Source organism: Microtus pennsylvanicus, chromosome 7 (assembly GCF_037038515.1).
Source record: "Microtus pennsylvanicus isolate mMicPen1 chromosome 7, mMicPen1.hap1, whole genome shotgun sequence".
Taxonomy (NCBI): domain Eukaryota; kingdom Metazoa; phylum Chordata; class Mammalia; order Rodentia; family Cricetidae; genus Microtus; species Microtus pennsylvanicus.
Genome location: NC_134585.1, coordinates 55375666 through 55392498, shown reverse-complemented (window position 1 = coordinate 55392498; position 16833 = coordinate 55375666).

Below are 16833 nucleotides of genomic sequence, written 5' to 3'. Positions count from 1 at the left end.
TTATGTTGCCACGTAAAACACCTTGGTCAAAGCAGATGAGAAGAGTTTATTTTCGCTGATGACTCTGAAGAGATTAGAGTCTGTCATGTCAAGGAAGCATGGCAGCACATGCCAGGCATGATGGCTGCAGAGGATGCTGAGAGCTCACATCTTGGACCACAGGCACAGAGCAGAAAGCAGCTGGGGACGGCGGGAGTCTTTAAACCCTCAAAGCCCACCTCCAGGGACATACTGTGCCAACAATGGCACACCTGCTGGATGTCCAGCATTACCAGCTAGGGATGAAGTGTCCAAATGCCGGAGACCATGGGGGATATTCTCTCAAAACACATCCTCATTTCCTTTCTTTCCCTTCCCTTTCTTTTTCCTTCCTTCCCTTCCATCTATCACCTGAAACACATCCTCAGCCCTGTCCTGTCTTCTTCTGCATGGTACCTCTATGACAGTTAAGACAGGGTGGGGATGCCTCTGGGGATAGGCTGGTCTCTGGGCTCCCACTTTTCTGCAGAAAACAAGGAGCCTTCTAAGTAGAATGAACAGGCAACTGCCTCCTATATCTTGCTGTTGCCTTTCTGGGACATGGGATCACATGACAGGGGCGGCAGGGGGTGGGCGGGGGTGGCACTGTGAAGAAAAGTCTTTCCAGAAAGAACTCATAGCTGGTGGACTTCTGCTGCCTTTTACCATTGCTGTGTAACAAATAAGTCCAGACCAACAGCTTTGAACCATAAGGAACAGCCATGGCTTCACACAAGAATGTGACGCTGGCATTTGCATACGCTGGAATGGTGTGAGTCTGGCTCAGGGTCTCTCAAGAAGATTCAATCAAGATGGCAGCCTGGGGTTCTGGGGATGTGGCTAAATTGATGGAATAGTTGCCTAGCATTCGTGAAGCTGTTGGTTTGATCTGCAGCACTGCCTAAACTATGTATAGTATCATACACCAATCATATCACCACTTGGGAGGTAGAGGCAGGAGGATCAGAAATTCAAGGTCATCGTGGGCTACAAAGTAAGTTCTAGACGAGCCTGAGCTCTCTGAGACCCTGTCTCAAATGATGATTCGTTACTTACCTAGGACTATAATAAGGTACCACGACCAAGGCAACTTATAAAAGCATTTCAGACTACCATGGTGGGGAGCTTGGCAGGAGATAGGCAGACATGGTGCTGGAGCTTAGATCTTGACCCACAGCCACAAGGCAGGGAGAGCTAACTGGAAATGGCTTGGGCTTTTGAAACTTCAAAGTCCACCCCCAGTGACACACCTCCTCAGCAAGGCTATAACTTCTTAATCCTTCCCAAACAGTTTCACCAACTGGGGAACCAAGTATTCAGGAATAAGAGCCTACAGTGGCTGTTTTTATTCAGCCCACCACTGGAAGATCAATGATGATGATGATGATGATGGTGATGGTGGTGGTGATGGTGGTGGTGGTGGTGGTGATAACATTAACTAGAACTATGGCCTCTGTCATCTTGATGGGACCAGAGGGCATGTTTCCACTGTGGCCCACTCCCAAGGCCAGAAGTCTGTGCTAACTAGTAGCAAGAGACCTCAGACCCTTGGGCCATCTTGCTACAGGGATTTTTGTTGGTGGTGGTGGGTGGGTTCTTTTTTAATTTGTTTTTGCTGTTGCTGTTTGGTTTTGAGACAAGGTTTTTCTTTGTAGTCCTGGCTGTCCTGGCACTCACTTTGTAAGCTAGACTGGCCTCCAACTCAGGGATCCGCCTGCCTCTGCCTCCCCTGAGGGCTGGGATTAAAGGCATGCACCTTCACACATGGCCTGCCACAGGGATGTTTAAGAGGACTCACTCACCGTGGTCAGCTTGCTCCAGAGCAAATGATCCATTTCATCCAAAGGAAGTCCAAATGACCTGGGTGTCTGAGTCAGGCCTACTCAAGTTGAAAGACATCAAAAGGTGTGAATACATGAACCTGGAAAGGTAGAATCAGTGGGGGGCATCTTGGAAGCTGAGCACCATATGTACTAGAGATCAGGCTGCACCGTCCTCTGAGTCCCTGGAACGTCTGTCAGTGCTCAGCACCCCTAGAATTCCTGCCTTCCTTTACCAATGAGGAAATCAACCTGGAGAGCCCGTTAACATTTTGTTTGTTCTCTTTATCAAAGTCAGGGCATCAAGAATGCTAAGCAAATGCTCTGCCACTGAGCCATGTCCCCAGCCCTTTTTACGGCTGTTATTTTGAGGCAGGACTCTCTAAGTTGTCTAGACTAGTCTTGAACTTGTTTTGCAGAGTTTAAGTTGTAATTCTTTTGTATCAGCCTCCCAAGTAGCTGGAGCCACTGGCTTGGATCACCCAGCCCAGCAACCTTTTCTAAATAACATCTCCAATGGGTACCCCTGTGAGCCTGGTCCCCAGTGGTCCTGAGCACATCTCACGCTGTTACATTGTTTCATAAAGCGCAGAACGTGCCCTTCCCTGAGAGCCCAAGCCGGGTGCTGAGGTAGGCTTTCTGTGAACTTGGAGCTTGCCACCTGTCACTGACGATGCTGCATTCATGGAGACCGTGTCTGCTCTGGTGCATTTCCCCCCATGGTAGTCAGTTCAGAGACTGCTCCAGAGCAGAAACGGGAACCTGTTCCTGAGATCTCACAGCTCCAGGCCCCTTCCCACTCACACCCTGCCATGATTCTTGTTCTCGTGGTCCGGGACAGTGACACCCACATTCCAGACAGCAAATGGAGAGAAGACAAAAATAAGAGCCAAGGCTTATGACAAAGTTCCTTAAAGAAGATTCCCAAGGGGCTGGAGAAATGGCTCAGCGGTTAAGAGCACTGACTGCTCTTCCAGAGGACCCGGGTTCAATTCCCAGCACCCACATGGCAGCTCACAACTGTCTGAAGATCCAGTTGCAGGGGATCTGACACCTTCACACCAATGCACATAAAATAAAGTTAAATAAACAATAAAAAATAAAAAAAATAAAAAAAAGAAGATTCCCAAGAGCTACCGGAACATCTGCAGCTTCCCATTGGCCAGAATGTTGCCACCAGTCACAATCTGCTGCACCAGAGGCTGGGAGCGCGAGCTTCCTTCTGGGTGGCCAAGCACGCTGCCAAAATTTCTACAATGGAAAAAACTGAGCTGGGAGTGTGGCTCAGGGGTAGAGTGCTTGCCTAGCGTGCATGAGACCTCAAGTTCAATCCTAGAACAGAGAAAGTGGGAAGATTGGGGATAGAGAGAGGAGAAGGAGCATAATGAGGGGGAGGAAGGAAGAGGAGAAAGGGGTAAAGAGGAGGGAGCAGAGGGAGAGTAGAAAGAAAAAGAAATGGAGATTGGCTGTATCAGCCTTCATTCTTTGTGTGCAGGGTGGCGGTATGTCTGTGTGTGTGTGTGTGTGTGTGTGTTTTCATTTGTGTGGGTGTTTTGCCTGAATGCATGTTTGTGCGGCACATGCATGCTTAGTGGCCTCAGAGACCACAAGAGGGTATTGTATCCCTTGGAATCAGTGCTGGGAACTGAACCCAGGTCCTCCACAAGAGCAGAAAGTGCTCTTGGGTGCTGAGCCACTTCCCACCCCCACCCCATTTTGTTTCAGGAATAGACTTCTAATTTACTTGACTCTGCCAGGGAACCATGAGTTTTATTCAGAGAGCAGGCCCCAGCTCCAGGGTAGGAATCGTGATTGATCTAAGTCAGCCAGGACAGTCTCCGGGCATGTGCTAGTGATTGGTTTAGGAAAGCAGGAGGGCTATCCGCAGAAGCTCCAGGAACATGTGACAGAGACCGCCTCATTTCCGCCCTCATTACTTGTCTTACGTCCACATTTGACCTCCATGCTAACTTTTGTCTCGCTCTGTTCATCAAATCCAGGCCCTCGCACATGCCAGGCAAGCTCCCGCCCCATGAAGGAGCCCTGGCTAGCAAAGCAAGACAATCCCTGAGGAGGCCAGGGTGGGGAGAAGAGACAGCTGCAGCTGGCCATGGTGCTGCAGCCCTGGGAGGTGAGACAGAGCAGCAGAATCACTGAGGATTTGATGGTCAGTCTATTGTACACACCGACTTTGAGCAAGGCTGTAGAAACAGACCGTGCCTCAGCAGCAGTGAAAGTCTCCCAATTGCTGTCTGCCCTGAAACCACACTATCTCTGAACTTCCCGGTGTGTGTGCACATGCACTCCCAAGCTTGTGGGGTAAAAGGGCACCCTCAGATACCACCCGCCTTGTTAGTGCTGTTTCCTTTTTCTTTCTCAGAGCTCAGAACTGAACCTGGGCCTTGTGCTTGCTCTGCAAGTATCTCTAATCCCCAGCAACCCTCCTCACGCTGCTATTGAGACAGTGTCTCCAGCTGGCCTGGAGCTCACCAAGTAGGTTATATTAGATAGCCAGCAAACCCCAGCTTGATCTTACTCCAAAAATCCCCAAAGGGTGAGGTAGTAGAGTGACTGCCTCCCTGGGATGAGGCTGTGGGTTCTAATCTTGGAAAGAGGGGAGCATAAGCTAGTATAAAATGGCTGCAAATCACATATATGATAAAATATTTGCCTGCTGAATATATAAATGTATTGATCATTTTTTTTTCCTGTTGCTGGTACCACACACCTGATAAGATGAACACAAGGGCAGGAGGTTTGTTTTGGTTTGCAGTCTGAGGGATAAGGTTTATCATGGCAGGAGGGCAGGGCAGCAGGAGGCTTCTCAGGATGGGAGGTTATGTTGGCCATTTTCTCAGCTCTCCACAGGCAGGAAACAGGAAACACTCACACATGAAATAAAAATAAACAAATCTTTTTAAAAAGTCTTCAAGTACATTTTTTAAAAATATTTTTTTAAAAATATTTATTTATTATGTATACAATATTCTGTCTGTGTGTATGCCTGAAGGCCAGAAGAGGGCACAAAACCCCATTACAGATGGTTGTGAGCCACCATGTGGTTGCTGGGAATTGAACTCAGGACCTTTGGAAGAGCAGGCAATGCTCTTAACCACTGAGCCATCTCTCTAGCCCCTAAAAATATTTTTATTCCGTGTGTGTCTTTTGCCTACATTTGTGTGTCTGTGTGTCTGTGAGTGCAGACACAGGTTGCAGTACCCAAAGAAGTCAGAAGAGGGCGGAATATCTGGAAATTGAGCTACAAATGGTTGTGAGTGCTGGGAACTGAACCCTGGTCCTCTGCAAAAGCAGCAAGTGCTCCTAACCACGCAGCCATCTCTCCAGTCCCTTCAATCACAATCTATATAACTTCAGTAAACTCTTACATTTCACATCACTTAGCATCTCAGTTTTCTTACCAATAACATAGGGATATGATACACTTATGGAATATCTGTGCTGCTATGCACACACGTGTGCATGTGTGCAAGTGCACCTCCAAGAAGAGCTTCCAAATGAAGAGACTCTCTCACTGAAAACTCGGTGAGCATGCGGGCGCTAAAGAGGCACAACTCCAGATGTCCCCACACCACCCTCAAGGTATGGGTTGATGGCTACGGAGAAATGGCCACTCCGATCAAGAAAGTAGAACTGCCTGGGTACTACTAGAGTGCCTGCCTGCTCTTTGGGCAAAATCATCCCGTCCTTGTGTCATTCCGTCCCTCCTGCACACACACACACACACACACACACACACAGAGCCAGGCAGAACAAACCAAAATGTTGTGGCAACACAGCTCTTCCCTCGCTTCCCACCTCTGGGATTACTGGCCAGTAATTACCTAGCAAACCAGAGAGTTTACCAGGACCCCAGCTAGGTACCAGATATAATTGGTCCCTAATTAGAAAAAGTTATCAAATGGGAACAATTATATCTATTCTCCACTTCATCTCCTCTCCCTCAAGCCAAATCTCTCTGTCTCCCTCCCAGGGGGGACCTTCCTGATATGAGACCGGGAGTGGGGGGCGGTGGGGAGGGAGGCCGGCAGAGGCCCTTGGTTGCTGGAACCCACTCCCAGAAACCCTAGCCCTCAGCTGTTTGCTCTTGGGCCATTTAGGAAACGGACCACAGGACGTGGGCTTGCCATTCACTTCGGCAGCTCTGGGTGGAGACCTCGGCCTGTGTCCAGAAAGTGCCCAGAAATGATTGTTGACTGCACCCAAGATGGCTGATGTTTGGCTCAGGAAATTTGAAGTTGAGAGGAAAAACCACAGGGCTGGGATGTAGCTCAGCAGGAAGTGTTTGTCCAGCATTCTGGAAGCTGTGGGTTCAACCCCAGCACTTCGGAAACTGGGGTGTTGTGGTGTACACCTGCAATTCCAGTGCTTGGGAGGTGGAGCAGGAGGAGCAGGAGTCTGAGGCGGAGTGTGGGGGGGGAGGTGGGGCAGGAGGCGGGGCTGGAGGCGGAGCAAAGAACAGGTGAGGGAGTCAGGTCAGGCTGTGGAGACACCTGGGGGTGTGTGGGCTTCACCTGGTGAGCACAGGGCAGTCAGCTAGCTAAGAAAAGTGTCACTCCTGGCCACACTAAGAACTGAGGGGCTGCAGAACCAGGCCAGGCCTCCAGGACTTGGGCCACCACAAATGGTTCCTAATAGACAAAGAAGGCAAAGCGGTGTGGGAGCAGATGAAGCCAAATGTCCCGTGTTTTATCTTTGTCTCATCCAGCAGATACCATCCTCAGTGGACTTCAAACTCTTTGGTTGGCTAGCATCCACCACAGAGTAGGGAGGATGGAACAGAGGGAGGAGCTCAGGCAGGGAAGACCAGAGTCCTGTGAATTACACACATCACAAGCCACTCCTGGGACCCCGGATGCAGACACTGTGTGCCCACTGGTGTGCAGAGACGGAAGGTGATCGCCATGATTGCTGGTGGTTATAGGGTTCTGTGTTGGTGAGATAAAACATTCTGCTCCTGCCTGGAGACTGAGCAAGGAAAGGAAAAGCCGCGGTGTGTGATACATACCTCCTAGGTGCCTTCTTTGTTCAAGCTGGAGACCTCACCATTCATCATGGTGCCTCCGCCTCCTGCCAGCAAGAGAACAATCAGGTTCGCTTTGTACCCAAACACCGGGTGTGGGTTGAGTAACAGGGAGGTGTGGTGGGTGTCCTGATGAGAGGCATCATTAAGTCAGGTAGTGGTGGTGCACACCTTTAGTCTCACCACTCAGGAGGCAGAGACAGGTGAATCTTTGTGAGTTCAAGACCAGCCTGGTCTACAGAGCTAGTTCAAGGACAGCCAGGGCTGCACAGAGAAACCCTGTCTCGAAAAACCAAGAAAAAGAAGAAGGAGGAGGAAGAAAAGGAGGAAGAAGAAAAGGAGGAGGAGGAAGAAGAGGAGGAGGAGGAGAGGAAGCATTAAAGCTGGAGCCAAAAGGAAGAGACAGGAGGGCTGGGGGGCGGGGTACAGTTGGAAAGCGCTTGCCCAGCCTGCAGGAGACTCCCTTCAATTTCAGCCCCACTACAGCAGGTGTGGTGGCCCCTGCCTGTGATCCCCACACTTAGAGGTGAGGCTGAGATGACTCACTGGATAAAGGCTTGTCAAACAAGCCTCAGATCAGAGTTTGGAGCCCAAGATCCAAGAGTGTACCTAAAAGCTGGGCACGGTGTGGCAGAGAGGCGTGGGTGTTTGACTGAGAGACGGCAGGACAGTGAGGAGCTCTAAAGACCCCTGCCTCCACCTTCAGGTCTCCACAGTGCACACACGCAATCCACGCATGCCCGCCCCACACATGGGAACACCCATAAGCACCCACCTCCCAGCCCCTCCCCGTGCCACACACATGCAAAGAGGAAGTTGAGGTTATCCTTGCCTACCTAGCCAGTTTGGCGTCAGCCTAGAAAATAGAAAATATGAGATCCTGTCTCAAAATGAGCTAGAAATCAATTTTGTCTGTTATCTTCGTTGCACCCAGCACCTGAGGTGCCCATTTTTTAAATTTTGTTTTACACATACACACACACACACACACACACACACCCAAGTGCACCTACTTGTGTGGTCTGTATATCACACTGCTCATGCCTGGTTCCTGAGGAGGCCAGAAGAGGGAGTCTAGCCACCCCCGAAACTGGAGCTACAGACAGTTGTGAGCTGTCATGTGGTTGCTGGAAATGGAACCCAGGTCCTCTAGAAGAGTAGCCAATGCTCTGAGCCATCTTGCCAGGGCTCCAAATGCCCACGGGTGTGTGTCTGTCTTTCACTCCACAGACACCGTTAGAGCAGACAGCAGGCAAGAGGCCCTGGGAACTGAGCAGGAAAGTGTCTAGCATACAGAGTTCCCATCTCAGGTGGAGACAGGCCGCAGTGGTAACCCAGCTCACTGGAGATGGGCTGATCTCCACAGGGGCCTGAGTCTTCTCTGACTGAGGAGATGATTTTCTGAGAGACCTGAATGAGAGAAGGGCCACCTTCATCACAGAGAAGCAGCAAGACTCCCTTGTGGGAACCAGGCTTTACTTCCACAGTCACAGCAGGTCTTGGGGTCCCACCATCTAGGTCCCCCATTTAACTGGATGTGAGACTTTGAGTGAATTAGTCAAGCTCTCTGGGTACCCATTTCCTCGCTAACTACAGAAAAATACGCAGCGGTTACCATAAAGCAAATTTAGAGACTAGGGCTTGGATTGTAGGTTCCATGGTGAAACTAGAGGAAGGGATGTAGTAACTTACATTTTTAAATTTCGATTTCCCATGGGCGCTTAGCAGAGTATCATAACAAATGCTGGAGGAGGGAGAGCCTCAGATGACCCCAGTGTCTCCATGGCCAAGGTCACTGAAGGAAGGCCTGAACAAAAGTCTCTGATCCCAGGACTGGAAGTGTCACAAGAGCAAGCAGGGCTCTCCTCATCCCCACCCCGTTGTCCTTCCTTGCGCCCACCACGAGAAAGCAGGGCTCCCCATCTCCCACCCCCACCCCGTTGTCCTTCCTTGTGCCCACCACGAGAAAGCAGGGCTCCCCATCCCCACCCCGTTGTCCTTCCTTGTGCCCACCACGAGAAAGCGGGGCTCCCCATCTCCACCCCACTGTCCTTCCTTGCACCCACCACGAGAAAGCGGGGCTCCCCATCTCCACCCCACTGTCCTTCCTTGTGCCCACCACGAGAAAGCGGGGCTCCCCATCTCCACCCCACTGTCCTTCCTTGCACCCACCACGAGAAAGCGGGGCTCCCCATCTCCACCCCACTGTCCTTCCTTGCACCCACCACGAGAAAGCGGGGCTCCCCATCTCCCACCCCACTGTCCTTCCTTGCGCCCACCACGAGAAAGCAGGGCTCCCCATCTCCACCCCGTTGTCCTTCCTTGTGCCCACTACGAGAAAGCGGGGGCTCTCCCCACCCCCACCCCACTGTCCTTCCTTGCGCCCACCACGAGAAAGCAGGGCTCCCCATCTCCCACCCCACTGTCCTTCCTTGCACCCATCATGCTACTCCCACATGTTTCCTTCCAGAAGCTTCTAGCATGAGGGTCTTCTAGGCTTCTCTGAAGAGAACTGACACAGCACTAATTGACTTCTTAATTACACGAACCACATGGTTAGAGGCGCAGCAGACGCTAATGTTCATTAGAAAGCAGCCCTTCCCCCTCCCTTTTCTCACGTCCTCTGCCCACTGAAGGCAGTAGCCCACCCCAGCCTAGTCCTACCCCAGAGAATCTCTGGGAATGTCACACTCCCTGGATCCAGGCTCCTAACAATAATGCAAATATACATGCCTCCCAGCTGAGGGTGGAGATGGACAACCAGGAGGGTTTTTTTTTTTATCATTTTCGCTTATGAGACAGATTTTGCTTATGAGACCTTAAGGCCTTCTGTAGCCAAGGATAACCTTGAACTCCTGATGCTCCTCCCTCCACCTCCCAAACACTAATATCACAGGTGTGGTCCACCATTCCCAGTTGATTTGCTGGGGATTGAACCTAGGACTTCATGACCTCACGCGTGCAACTGAGCCACATCCCCAGTCCCTCTTTTGACTTTTTAAAAAATTTTATTTATTATATATACAATACTCTGCCTGTGTGTATGTCTGCCAGGCCAGAAGAGGGCACCAGACCTCATTACAGATGGTTGTGAGCCACCATGTGGTTGCCAGGCATTGAACTCAGGACCTTTGGAAGAGCAGTCAGTGCTCTTAACCACTGAGCCATCTCTCCAGCCCCCTTGACTTTTTTTTTAAGAGACAAGATTTCATGTCTATTAGGATGGACTTAGAATCAATATATAACCAAGAATGAGCTTGTGCTTCTGATCTTCCTGCCTTTATCTCCCAGGAGTGGGTGGTGCCATCCCTGGGCAGGTTGTCCTGGATTGTACAAGATTTCAACTGGGTGTGCGGATCACCCCTTTAATCCTAGCACTTGAGAGGCATAGACAGGTGGCTCTCTGTGAGTTCAAGGCCAGCCTGGTCTATGTAGTGAGTTTTCCGAGCAAGTCAGTCAGCCAGGACCCAGTCTCAAAAGGAAAAAGAAAAGAAGAAAGAAGGAAGGAAGGAAGGAAGGAAGGAAGGAAGGAAGGAAGGAAGGAAGGAAGGAAGGAAGGAAGGAAGGAAGGAAAATTAGCTGAGCAGTGTATGAGGAACAGCCAGTATGAGGCAGCACCCTCTGTGGCCTCTGCTCCAGCTCTTGCCTCAGGTGTCCACCCTGCTTGAGTTCCCGTCCTGACTCCCTTCACTATGAACTGTGAGTGTTATCTGGGATATTTCTCCAAGATGTCACCAGGTATGTGACCCTTTCTAGGCCTGTTTAGATTCTTGGGTGTACCAACAGAGTTCAAGGTTGCTCTGGTCATACTATAAGAATGAGGACTATGAGCAGGAATACTATTGGCCCTGCACATAGATGGGTGGCCCTACATCTTTCTTCTCCCAGACACTCTAGGTTGTCACCTGTTGCTCCATTGTGACCATCCACTGGGCCAAGTCCCAGCCAAGTAACAGGGGAGGCTGCTGGTGCACAGACAAGCTGGCTATAATTCAAAGCCTCTCTCTTCCTTGAGGCCCTCCCTGACCACCCCAGCCTCCACTGCCTGCTCCTCGGTGCCTGTGCCATCCTGAAGAGCATTCTTTGCCAGGTCACAACCTCCCCACACACTTATTGGGGTTGTGTCAGACACCATGTGCTTGCACCCATAAACACATCCAGCCATGTCTGCAGGACCCTTAGCATCCCCATCTTACAGATAAGGAAACGGAGGCAAAGGCTGAGGAACAGCACATTTCGATGAACCTAGAAAGAGAACCCAGGCAATCAGACCACGTCCATGCTTTTAACTCTGATTATAATCACGTGACTGATAGGTGCAGGATACCCACAGGACAAGAGCCGGTGGGCTTCGTAGGGTTTCTCATCTTATCAGCAGGTGCTCCTTTCTTCCTTACTTAAAACAAATCTCTCTCTCTCTCTCTCTCTCTCTCTCTCTCTCTCTCTCTCTCTGTTTTTTTTTTTTTTTGAGACTGGGTTTCTCCATAGTTTTGGTACCTGTCCTAGAACTAGCTCTTGTAGACCAGACTGACCTTGAACTCAGAGATTCACCTGCTTCTGCCTCCCAAGTGCTGGGATTAAAGATGTGCCCCACCACCACCCGGCACAAAAGAATCTACTTATTTTGCTTTATGTGTATGTGTGTTTTGCCTGCATCTATGTAAGTGCAGCGAATGTGAGCCTGGTGCCAACCAAGGTCAGAAGAGGACATCTGATCCCTGGAAACGGAGTAACCCCTTGGCCCCCTGTAAAAGCAACAAGTGTTCTTAGCTGCAGAGCCATCTCGCCAGCTCCCAACTGGCAAGCACTCTTGGGGTTTTTGCCAGCGCTGTGGTGGACGCTCACACCTGTACATGGTGTGTGCATGCAGCAGTGTGGGGAGCTCACACCCCACATGGGAAGTGTGGGCAAATATTCAGTGTGTGCATGTCTGTGCACCTGGTGTGCTTCCTGCAGGGGGTTGTTGGAGGGCACATCCCAGTCCTCTAAGTGCTGGTGGCATTAGAAAGGTGAGGGCTGGGCTGGGGCTGTAGCCGGGGCTACATTAGACTCTGCATCAGGGCTGGAGAGCTGGTTCTGCCATTAAGAGTATTGTACTATTCGCTGGGGTGGGGAGTGGGGATACGGGGGTGGTGGTGCACACCTTTGATCCCAGCACTTGGGAAGCAGAGGCAGGTGGATCTCTGTGAGTTTAAGGTCAGCCTGGTCTACAAAGAGAGTTCCAGGACAGAGTTACACAGAGAGAAAAGCAAAAGCAACAACAATAACAAAAGAATAGCAACTATTCTTGTAGAGGGCCTGAGTTCAGTTCCCAGCACCACATCTGGTCACCCTCAGGCACCTGTCACTCCAGCTCCAGGGGCTCAGCACCCTCTCCTGGACTCTGCAGACAACCCACTCACATATGGACACATAAACACATACACATATACACAAAACTAACATTTTTAATGTAGCACTTGAGGAACCTGAGATGAATCAGTGGTTAAGAGTACTGGCTGCTCTTCCACAAAACCAGGGGTCAGTTCCCAGCACCCACATGGCAGTCACAACCATCTGTAACTCCCGTCCCAGGGGATCCGATGCCCCCTTCTGGCCTTATCGTGCACAAGATACACATAGAGCAGATACACATGCAGGCAAAACACGGGAAGAAAATAAAATAAATTAGGGGCTGGAGAGATGGCTCAGAGGTTAAGAGCTTCGCCTGCTCTTCCAAAGGTCCTGAGTTCAATTCCCAGCAACCTCCTGGTGGCTCACAACCATCTGTAATGAGGTCTGATGCCCTCTTGTGGCCTGCAGGTATACACACAGACAGAATATTGTATACATAATAAATAAATATTTAAAAAAAATAAAATAAAATAATCAATAAATAAATAGGTTGTGTAAAAGAGAGAGAGGGAGAGGAGAGAGAGAGAGACCTGGGGAGAGGCAGTTAGTTGCAAGGGCAAGGGCTCCTAGTGAAAACGCAGTAGGCGCTCAATGCATGCTCGCTGTCTGAGAGGGCAATTCTGCGTGGGGTTCCATGTGCCTCTACACAGGACTTCTTGTGTTCATAAGGGAGCGTACTGGGCAAGCGGTGCATGGACACGGAACCATGTGCAGGGCACACAGGGAGCATGCGCAGGCATGAGATGAATGTACAAGGCTGAGTGGTGCCCCGTGGTGAGACTCTGGGTTGCATTACATGCGTGTTGGAGGCTGTAGCCCCAAGACCCTCATTCTAGGTGGGGCTGGAGTTGAGGGGGCCTGGCTGGGCCCAGGGGGTATCCCTGGCTGTCAGTCCCATGGTAGGTGGGGGTGTCCCCGCCAGCGGTGATTGAGCCTCTGCTCTCCCACCAAGCCTGCCAAAATACAGCAAGACAGGGTGTAATTACCAGCACTTACTGCGGCCATTACCCCCCTAGCTGCTGCATGTGACACACGACCCGTCAGCTCAGCATTTGCGCCATTAAGGGGCCTCATTAGCATCCCGGCTCTGAAGCAAAATTACCCTCACTGCTCATTCCAAGATGTCATCAATTTTAATTTAGGGCCCAAAGATAGTACAATGGGAAGGCCCTCCCTGGCCTGCCGCACATGGAGTGAGCCAGTGGGGGAGGGGTTGGGGGGGGGAGCCAGGCCAAGGAGGCATTGAGGGAGAACGACAGGAGCAGGCAGAAGAAAGAGCAGAGCCAAGGAAAAAGTCTATCCCCCAACAAAGAACACCCCTAACCTGAGCTTCCACTGGCGCCCCCTTGAAATGAAGTGGGGGTGGGGGCAGTGACCATATACCCCCAGGATGTCAGGAGAGTTAAAAGCAGTGTTTAGCTCCTCCTCAATCCCCTTTAAGTCCTTACAGCAGCCCGAGAAGTTATAGATCTCCATCACAGACGGGGAAACTGAGGTACAGGCTCCTAGTGCAGCAAGCTGTGTCAGAGTTCACCATGAAGTGTAGGTCTGTTAGGCTTTGCTGCTTCCAGCCTTCCACCCAGATGCTGTGGCCTTGCGGAACAGTGTCCATCAACACATCCGGGACAGGAGTGGGCAGAGGCAGCCATGCCCTGGTCTCAGACTGCCAGCCCATCTGCAGGGACCCTCACTCATTTGGTGTAAGACCCTGCACCTTCAGGCCTTCCTGCACAAACGGTGTCCCATACCTAGAGTGCTCCTTTCCTCCTCCTACAGGGGGAGCACTCCTGCCAGCCTGGTCCCTAGAGACAGCTGTCAACTCTGCCCCCTTCATCACTTCCAGTTTATATGTCAGTGCCCCCACCGTGTCCCCAGCTTACATGCCTGCCGCTCACCCTCTAAGGATATCTACTTAGGGTCAGCTCTCAGTGAGGGCTCAGCAGTTGCCCGGGGATGCCCCCTAGCTGCAAAGGGCTCCCACTCTCATTGCTCCAAGAACAGCTGTGACTCCAGAATGGCGATTTCAGCCTGTCTCCCATGGGACAAAGCGGTATGCCAGGAAGGTTTGTTGAATGACTGCGTAACTGAAGATGGGAACAAACGTGTCTGTGCTCAGGTCTCCCCGGGACAGGAATCTCAGCTCCTCTTCAGCAGCCCCGCACAGACACACTCCACACCCTGGAAATGGTTTCCTGACAGGAGGAGCAGGTGCCACATCCCAGCTTTCCTGATGGAGGCCTGGTTGTCCAGATTGTCTGACTTAGGGAATGGACGGAGAAGGAGTTTCCAGTCAGTTCTGCCTGGCAGTCATCCGTCATCATGCTCACGCAAGATCTGGCAGTCTGCGAGCCTCAGTTTCCCCAAGTATAACTGTGGGATGAGGCTCGGTGGAACTGGAAGCAGGCATGGGAGTGCAGGTGGAAGAACTGGGCTCCGCAGCCATCCCACCTGCTGCAACTCTGTAGCGCTTCCTGCCTCCTCCCCAACCCCCACCTGCCTGTGCCGAGAGTGAAGGGCCCCATTCTCCAAGCCCGTGACAGGGTCCTCATGTCAGCCAGCTCACAGAAGACAGATCGCTGCCTTAATCACTCTGGAAAAGAACCCCAAGCCGATATAATATTATAATTAATTAATTCACTAAAAAGGTATTAAATTTCTCTCCCCCTGTGGATATTATCTGAATTCATTGACCTTTAGAAAAATCGCCGTCTAATTGTAACCAGGTCCAGAAGCATTTGCGGCCCATCCCTTTTACATTAATAATATCTTCCAGGACCAGACTCTGGCTGCTTAAATATTGTATAAATTCCACTGCCCCCCTCAGAAAAGAGAGAGCAAGGAAGAGATGAGTCTGGAAGACACCAGGAGGGGGTGGACACTGGACCACGGGTCTGGAGGCCCTGGGAAGTGGAGCAGGAAGGGCATTAAAGGGGCTCTTTCCAGTTGCTCCAATAGCCAGCCAGGGCGCTCAGAGGTCAGGGGAGGGGCTAGGGTTTGAGGTGGGCGGGGCAGGAGTTCCTGAAGTCAGGAATGAGTCTGTGTGCTGCACAGAGGGTCTCACACCCTCAGCTTGTCAAAGGTCACAAAACAGCAAATGAAGAATCAGACTTAAAAGAATGGTGGAGATAGGAATGCCAAGCAGGGCCTTCTGAGATCCCAGTTGTCCCTGTAGATGTCAGGCAATCCAAAACTGGCAACCTGGGAAGAGGGAGGAGCTGGTGTGGACGGACAGACAGGCTAGGACCCGGAGCTGAGGGGACAGGACGCTATGCATGTGCCCCATCTCTGCTCCGCCAGCTCAGTCCTTTGGGTCCTCTTACATGGGACTGAAGGAAGCTATGGCTGCTGGGACCTCATCCCACCATACTTTGCCCCCAAGGCTTGAAAGGGGCTACCTCGGTGGAAGGGTCAGCACGGCCATCTTTCTTCACAGCGCTTTGTACTCAGCCTTAACGAGACTTTCCCTTGCAGATGTCCCAAGGGTTACCCTCCATCGAGGGATGAAGAACAGAGTCCCCTATTTGACCGGGATCAGTCATAACCCCCAGCCCGACTCCTTTCCAGTCACAGGTGAGGGTCTTGCCAGCCAGTCTCAGATAAACATTTTCTGGCGACGTGAAGTGCTGGAGACAGAGTCTGCGTTGGACATCAGCAGCCCCAGGCGGGAGGGAAGCCACCCAGCCAAGCAGTGTGAACTGCTCCTCGCTCGGCCCTGAGACCGGCTCCCCAGATTGCTGTCTGAGCCTGTGCGCCCCCGTGTGGACAGAACCCCACTCTCATCCTGGTCCTGTTGGAAGTGCCATCCTGACCCACGGCCCACGCAGCAGGAGCCCTGAGACCAGGAAGCTGCGGGCTTCGGTGACAGGGGTAGCTTAGGGTTTTGAGGGGTTATATGAGGACGTAGAAGTCAGCTTCCCACGTCACTCCAGATCCACCAACCACCAGAAGTGCTGGCCCCAGAGTCTGTGGACCCCACCCACATCCCAGGCTCCAGTTGACCTCAGCCAGAGTTCAGGGTTCACGCCAGGAGTCTCAGAGGGAGGGTAGATCCCAGGCTATGGAGAAGGACCCTGAACTGGAAGGAGTTAAGGCAGGCGAACTCAGGCTCTACAAGGTCATCCAAGGCTCCAACTGACCTTGAGATTAATCTTTGAGCTCAGCCAGCCCAGTGCCACCTCGCCCACACCGTTTGGCGCCCTTTCTCTGCACGTTAATTGCTCCAATGTTGATTCGATCTCTTGTTCTTCGAAGAGGAAATTACCCTCTTAGTCATTTTCATACTGGATTTTAATTTTTTTTTTAATTAGGCTTCTTTGGCCTTTGGGGACCCTCTGAAGAGAAATCCATTTTGGTCCCCGGCAGAAGAGCCTTGAAAATTGAGGAACCAAGCAAAACCTACAAAGGCCCTCCTTGGCCATCAGGTTCACTTCCCCATCCAGGCAAAAGGTCTAACACCCCAGAATCCGGAGCAAAGGGGTCCTAGAACCCCACCACTGCACAGCGCTGGAGCAGACTCCCAGCTAGGGTCCTCTGCTCCCATCTATTCCAAAACAAGTTCAA